We start from the raw sequence: 8,547 nt of genomic DNA, 5'->3' as shown, positions 1-8,547 counted from the left end.
CAAAAAGAAAAAATGTTTTTGAAATTGCAATACGCTACTTGTACTTATTGCCCTATAACAAAAAAACATTGGGTATTTCTAAGCTCAGGACAAATATTAGAATCTACTTAGTAAGTTTTTTTGAATGAGATTTTCTTTCTTCAATTTTTTCATATTTTTTAATGGTAAATAAAATTATTTTGATATAATCAAAATAATGGTATCTAACAAAAGCCCTACATAACCTGTAAAAAACCAATATGTAATGTGTGTGAATACAGTAAATGAGAAATTACTGCTAAACACAAACACTGCAGAAACGCCAAAACTGTCATGAAAAGGTATAAAAACAAAATTATGCACCATACAGGACCAGCTCAGCCTTCCCTGATAGAGAAACTTGCCAATGTTGGCACGCCATAATAAATACTGAAGTGCAACACTCGCTGTTTAGTGAATAAACACCGAAGGTTGGAGCCATAGGGCACCAGTCCTTGTAACTCAGCAAGTGATGGGTGTATAGTAGCAGCCAATAATATTATTACCTTTTGTCACACCAACTTGTGTAAGGCATACATGGACCTGCTACCTGGTAGAGATGGTATGGCAACTTTCAGCATGAGAGGGGTTAATTCGATTGTATTGGCATGTGGTGCCAAAAGGTCTTATAAGATAAATGTCTTTTGAAGCTGGGACTCCAACCAGGGGCCTCTGCAAGGCGTGAAATGCTACAGCGGAGGTGCCTCTACGTCTACTTGCTGAATAATCCACCATATGCCTGTATCCCCTCATAGATACTGGATTCGTTTGATATGCTAAGTGACCACTAGCAGTCAGGAAAACAGGGTCATATCTAACACATACATCAAAAGTAGCCCACAGATTCATAATCATACCTCCTTTTGTGCATATCTAGAATGGGGAAAGCACACCCTAACAAAAAGAATACAAATATGGCTAGTGCAACTTAAGCTGTTTGGAAGATATTGTGACGTCCATGGTATTCAATCATAAGTGGCAAGTGTGACATATCTATGGACTTAATAATTTACAAGGAATTATTGCAGTGGTGAGCACAGGAGGAAGAATAAAATGAAAATGAGTTATTTGGACTGATATGGTTCCACCACACAACGGGGAGGTCACTTAATGGTTCCTATAGGTACACCTTCCCTCTACTTATACCACCTCTGGGCCGGCTTGGAAGCGCAAGATGAACGGAAAAAAGTATAAATTTAAAGAGAGGAAGTGTGCTTACCAGGGCCAAAGATCTAATTTTGAGTAAGTTGCCATCTTTTCTTGCCAGAGCCCTACGGACAGAAAAACTGTTACTTTTATTTAGATTTAAACAGTGAATTTTAACCACCAGAACCAAGTCACGCGCACGCTTGGAGTAAGGTGCGTTCGAGACACCTTTTATTTACTAACCCCTTCAGTCCCCTATGGACGTACCGGTACATCCCAAAAACGCATCCCAAGAACCCCCCCTATGGGTGTACCAGTACATCCTGCCCTTCTTGCAGCGGCAGGGACACTGCTAAACGTGAGATCAGGCTGACAGCAGAAGACAGCATCAGATGCTGCCCGATCTCATGTAACTGCTTCCGGCACGAATGCCAGAAAACTGTTATATTTTGACGTCACCTGGAAGGTCATCGGAGGACAGGATATCTCCTGCAGACCCTGCTGGGACATCTGATCGCTCCGATGAGGCCCAGACACTGCGATCTACACAGACTTGCATAGAGATCACAGTGTGATTGGTGCAGGGGGAAATTGCAGGGAAGAGAGTGAGAAACCATGTTTCTCACTCTCCTCCCTCGCTGAAAAACAAAACGAAGAAAAAAATAAAAATCACTAAAATACAATAAATTAGAAAAAAATAAAGTGAGCTAAGTGATATTGTGACATCACTGGCATTAATAACACGTTCAAGAGGTCCCTAAAAAGGACCTCTAACCATACTGCACGGATAAAAAATAAAAATAAAACGTGCTGCCCACGGGCCAAATGCGGCCTGCCGGACTTCGTGGTGCGGTCCGTGAGAGTGAGCAGGACCGGACTGGCCTGCCGCCCGGCTGCGAAGTTCAAAGCCGCCGTTCGAGGGGGCGGGCCCACAGAAGGTGTTCCTCGTGGCAAGGAGAGGATCATCACATCGGAGGACAGCAGGGAAAAAAAAAACAAAACAAAAAAAACTTAAGTATAAACAATGGACTAGGGCTGCAACAACTAATTGATAAAATCAATAATAATCCAACGATTATTGCCAACGAATTTCATTATCGATTAGTTGAATCGATTATTATCGATTATAAAATGAGGCTTTTTTTCAGAGCAAACGCTCTGAAAAATACCCCTCATCATATAATCCGTTTGAGTGACTCACAGCAGCAGCTTCTACTTACCAGTCCCTCCCTGTAATCACTGTGACAACTGGCCCCGCCCCCTTCCTTCTCCCAGAAGGCCAGAACCACATGGCTGTGACACTCATCTAACTGTAAGTATAAAATTAATATTTGGGCTACTGAAAGTTAGGGGAGGTGGGGGTTAATTTAGGGGCAGTTATGGTTAATGGGGTGTTTAGGGGCAGCTATGGTTAATGGGGTGTTTAGGGGCAGTTATGGTTAATAGGTTGGTTAGGGTTAATTTAGGGGCAGCTGTGGTTAATGGGATGTTTAGGGTTAATTTAGGAGCAGCTGTGGTTAATGGGGTGTTTGGGGTTAATTTGAGGCAGTTGTGGTTAATGGTGTGTTTAGGGTTAATTTAGGGGCTGTTGTGGTTGACAGGGTCTTTAGGGTTAATTTAGGGGATGCTGTGGTTAAAGGGGTGTTTAGGGTTAATTTAGGGTAGTTGTTTTGATGGGGTATTTAGAGTTAATTTAAGGGTAGTTATGGTTAATGGGGTGTTTAGGGTTAATTTAATGATGAGGACTGAGGGTTAGTTTAATAAAGTTAACTTAAGGTGCAGTTAGAGATAAAGGGGGGCAGACTAAAGGGAATCTAAATCCTGGGGGCAGTGAAGATTAACCCAGTACTTATTTATAAAAGTATGGTGTCAGTGTGCTGTGAACGGGTCTGTGACTCTATGAGGGGACTATGAGATATCTGGGGGTATAAGGCATATCTGGGGAGGACGGAGTGACATATCTGGGGGTATAAGGCATATACATTATATAAGGCATATGTGGGGAGGGCAGTGTGGCATGTCTGGGGAGGACGGAGTGGTGTATCAGGGTGTATAAGGCATATCTGGGGCCACAGTGGCATATCTGGGGGTAGAGTGGAGTGGCATATGTGGGGAGGGCAGCGTGGCATGTCTGGGAGGCATTGTGGCATGTCTGGGGAGGACAGAGTGGTGTATCAGGGGGTATAAGGCGTATCAGGCACAGTGGCATATGTGGGGGTGGAGTGGTATATGTGGGAGGCAGCGTGGAGTGGTATATGTGGGAGGCAGCGTGGAGTGGCATATGTGGGAGGCAGCGTGGAGTGGCATTTGTGGGAGGCAGCGTGGAGTGGCATTTGTGGGAGGCAGCGTGGAGTGGCATTTGTGGGAGGCAGCGTGGCATGTCTGGGAGGCAGCGTGGAGTGGCATATGTGGGAGGCAGCGTGGAGTGGCATATGTGGGAGGCAGCGTGGCATATGTGGGAGGCAGCGTGGCATATGTGGGAGGCAGCGTGGCATATGTGGGAGGCAGCGTGGCATGTCTGGGAGGCAGCGTGGCAAGCCTGGGCTCAAATGTGCATAAATTGGGGGCGCTGGTTGGGAAATAAAGACAAGAAATGCATTTTATCAAAGTTTTTTTTTATTCTGCTGTTTGTATTTAACATCATTTGTTTATTAAATTATTTTAAATAAATGAAATATTTACATTCATTTTTTGATCTGGTTAATCGACAAAACAATCGGCCAACTAATCGATTATGAAAATAATCGTTAGTTGCAGCCCTACAATGGACGTGATTTAAATGTCGTTTTTGCTACTGTGGCTGCTTGTGCATGATAGGAGAGTCATTGCTATATTAAATATATATGATTACTTACAGCAATCACACTGCTATCATGCCCAGGCTGCCAGTACATGCTGGAATCTGGGTATGCCTGGGCATGATAGGAGTTGCTTTTAGTAATCATATATATTTAACATAGCAGTGAGACTCCTATCATGCACAGGCAGCCAATACATGCACATAACCTACAGCCTCCCTGTGCCCTGCCCCCCCACTTACACATCCATGCTATCACATGTATATTAATTCATCACAAACATTCATTCACGTATACTCATTCATACACCCTCCCCACCCTCCCTGAACTGCAGATCTTCCGGTGCCGCTCGGAGACTTACGCAGGGGTGCAGTCTCCATCTGCGTTGCGCGCAGTCTGTTTGAACTTCTCTTGACCTGCCCAGGGTTCCTGCGTGCCCTCGACTGAGCAAGAAACGCTACTGTGTAACACAGAGGGAAGCGCCAGGGCCCTGCAGATGATTATTTTCGGTGGATTTTTGTTTGTTTGGGCATTTTGCCAAATTAACCCTGTATTAATATGCATTATAAAGCTAAAAGTCCATATTTTTTCTCAATGAAAAATGAGTGCGGCCCACGCACACATACATTTCTGATGAAGTGGCCGACTGCAGAAAAAACGTAGACACCCCTGCCCTAACACAACATCTAAAAAGTATAACCCTCCTGCTGTCCCTGTTCACAACCCCCAAACCTGTTAAGCAATAAGCATAAAAATTCTACGAATAATGTTCACCTTATAGTATGTTCCCTATAAGTATGAAAAATCTATATAAATTAGTTATTTCTGAAACCAGGACATCAGAATTGACAAACTTGAAGGGGATTTTCCATCACTTTACCTAATTTTGTGGGGATTCAGAGGGAAAAATATAAAAATAAAATTAGTTTTTTTTTTCTAATTTTCTCATCCAAAAATTTCAGCTTATTGTCTTTATCGAAAGAAAGCTCTATGTCCCCTTGAAAAAACAACGTATAGTTTACATGGGTACACTATTCACAGGAAAGGAGAACAATCGCTGAACCGACATACCGCAAAAGTGGCAAAATCGCTCCGGGCTTTGAGGTACCAAAAACCCCTGCAACTGAGGGGGTTAAGCGCCAACAAATAACACAACGCTGTTCAATGTAACCCCTTAACGACCTTTGGCCGTCATGCAAAACCGATCTGTTAACAACCTTGTACGGTCCTGAACCTAAGCACTCAGAGTGGTTCAGAGTGACAAGGGCGGCCACTAGTGGTTGGTAATTAAACTTTGTGCTGCTCATTTTCAACAAGTCCAGACAGCGAAGGGTGAAACGTTACAGACTGTCACGGTCAGGACTACTTGCTAAGCCGTGACTGTGTGGAGGGCGTGGGCATGAGGGGGTTAATAGCACCAGGCCTCTGGATTTACTAACTTCACCCCTTAACAAGGCATAAATTACACCAAATTAACGCCCAAATCCTGCCTGTATCCCCCCAGGTAGTCTGCCACCACTCACTCACCCACCCCCGGGCAACCAACATATATATATCCTGTAGAACTTAATAACAATATGGTAACATGTTTTCCTCTCTTAGGGTTTGTGGATATCAATACTAGAGCCCAAAGACAGACTTAGATTATGAATATTTTAATAACAAAAAGACAAAGATTACACAGTGCCACAATAACAAGAAACAAGACATACAAAATAAAAATAAAACAGCAAACAGTTCTTAAAAACAAAGGGACTTAACCCCTTCAGGACCGGGATTTTGATACTAACGTGTCGCTAAAGGACCGGAGCCGTTTTTGTGTTTTTGTCATGTCTTTCTTCAACTGTAATTTCTCTCTTCTCAATTGGTGCACCCACACAAATCATATATTGTTTTTTTCAGCACAAGTAGGGCTTTCATTTGAAACCATATTAAGCTGTGTAGTACATTGTTTTGTTTGAAATAAACTGGAAAAAGTGGGGGGAAAATGAAAAAAACGCATTTTTTTACTGTTTTGTATACATACAAATTGTACACACATTGAACCAATGGGAAAAAATTATCCCAAATATATTCATTAAGTTGTCCTGATTTGGAAACCACCCAACATGGCCAGGATTTTTATCTATTTTGACCAGTATAGGGCAAATATTGCAAGGCATGCATCACGTTTTTGAAATGTAATTTTTTTCGAATTTGGCATGGTAGTCTAATAACTGCAATAGTTGTCACAGATACTGATTATCCCCCCAAAATTATATGTTTATGAACAGTAGATAAGTCAAGGTGTACAACTAGGGTCATTTTGACACTTTTCAAACAGGGATTTTATCGCCAATTGCTGCCAAATTTTGAGGTATTTTTATATTTTTTGCATATGTTGCAATGTTGCTTTAGATTTTATATTATATTTTGTATAGAATATGTGCAACTGCAGAAAAAAACACCAAATTGTGTTCACCAACATCCCCCGGTTCCAACAAGGCCTCACATGCATGGTTCATGCATTTTTTGAGGAAGCTATGAGGGCAAAACTGGAACATGCGTATTTTAGTTTTCAAATTTGGAATTTTCAGAAATTGGTTTGCTGAGCCCATATCCCATTTGGGACATTTTGAAAGCCCCCCACTGTAAATTACCCCATAAAAGTATATATTTATGAACAGTAGACGAGTCAAGGTGTTCAACTAGGGTAGTTTTGACAGTTTTCAGCCAGCCATTTCTTCACTGATGTCTGCCAAACTTCACAGGGAAATTATTTTATTGCATTTTTAACGCATACATTTCAATGTTGCACTGAATTTCTTGCACAGCATAAGTGCAACAGTGGAAGAAAACACCACATTTTGTTCACCAACATCCCATGAGTCCAACAAGGCCTCACATGCATGGTTCATGCATTTTTTGAGGAAGTCATGAGGCCATAACTGGAACATGCGCAAGTTTTCAGGAATTGGTTTTACTGGGCCCATATCCCATATATTTATGAACAGTAGACAAGTCAAGGTGTTCAACTAGGGTAGTTTTGACAGTTTTCAGCCAGCCATTTCTTCACTGAAGTCTGCCAAACTTCACAGGGAAATTATTTTATTGCGTTTTTAACGCATAAATTTCAATCTTGCAATTTATTTCTTGCACAGGTTTAGGCCGCTGACATCAATCAGGGAGACCGATCAATAATCAGCGACTTAAAATGTCCCAGTGTAATAATGTATGTATGTAATAATTATGATTTTTTTATTTATTAATAATTTGTGTTTTTTCATAATTAACCTAGATGCCCCTCTCTCTTTGTAGAGCAGGGTCATCCGTGGGCTGCCATAATGATCCGATCACTCCTATTGGCCAGGAGCGATCTGATCAGCCCAGCCCAGCCCAGCATTTGACCTGGAAGCACCCTGGACTTTCAGGTCAGTGCTGTTATTTTTTTTTTATTATTATTATTTTATTAATTTTTTTTAATTTATTTATATTTTAATTTTTTTATTATTATTTTTTACATTTTTTTTAACTCTTTTAATGCTGATGCTCCATTGAAGCACAGCATTGACTGATATTTAGTCCCCACAAGCTTGTGTGGACTAATATTAACCCCTGCAATGCTGCGATGGGGGGGTCATACACAATCGCAATTGAAGGGGTTAATTGAGGAAGAGGGGGGTAGGGGTTAACTGAGCAAGGGAGGGGGTGGTCTCCACACTCATGTGGAGACCAAAGAACCCTGTCTCCCTGTCCCTGAAGCTGCCTCTGGCAGCTGGGACACAATCTCCCATAGACTGGAGATTGTAGGGGAGGAGTCTCTTTGATCAGTCCTACAGGACTGATGAAAGGACTTCTGGGGGTTCGTTTTTGCTGTTGCTGGTCTGCCTGGGCTTCCAGGCAGACCACCAGCAGCAGAGCCCCCTACAAAACGGGAATTAACCCCTTCAATGCCGCGATTGCGGCATTGAATGCCACGATCGCGGCATTGAAGGGGTTAACGCTGCACTGACGCTCTGATGGAGCGATCAGGCAGCAGGGGGGTGTTGGGTCAGGTCCCCACACTTGTGTGGGGAACCATTCAACACACCACCCGCTTCCCTGAAGCTGCCTGTGGTTTCTGCCTAGAGAATCACTCCGTGGGAGTGATCGTAGGCTTGGGGGCGGGTTTAGAGAGGCTGTGCTGTCTGCCCAGACTCCTGGGCAGACAGCAGCAGCGCCCCCACGATCGCGGCGATGTGGGGCGGTTTTTGGAGGAGACGTACCTGGTACGTCCCGGTCTACCGGTGACTGTTAACCAGGAAGTACCAGGTATGTCCCGGTCCTGAAGGGGTTAAACACAGGACCCTCACTCACAAGTTTCTGCAATAAGTAGGCCTGTGGGAACTCCTTAAGTCCAGATGGTTTCTTATGATGTTGTTCCGATCAGAGCATATCATGGAGTTCTGCTTTGAGGTCGCTGCATTGCCCCTAAATCAGATTCAGTTTCAAGAAAACACCCCTCTGACCACATGGCCAATTATATGACACTTTCCCCAAGAATTGGTTCCCATCTTTGATGTGCCAATAAGTTATGGTGGGGTAAAGGTAATGGAAACCCCTCCAC

The sequence above is a fragment of the Spea bombifrons genome, chromosome 1 (genome assembly GCF_027358695.1).
Source record: "Spea bombifrons isolate aSpeBom1 chromosome 1, aSpeBom1.2.pri, whole genome shotgun sequence".
Lineage (NCBI taxonomy): Eukaryota > Metazoa > Chordata > Amphibia > Anura > Pelobatidae > Spea > Spea bombifrons.
Note: the sequence above shows the minus strand (reverse complement) of the source record.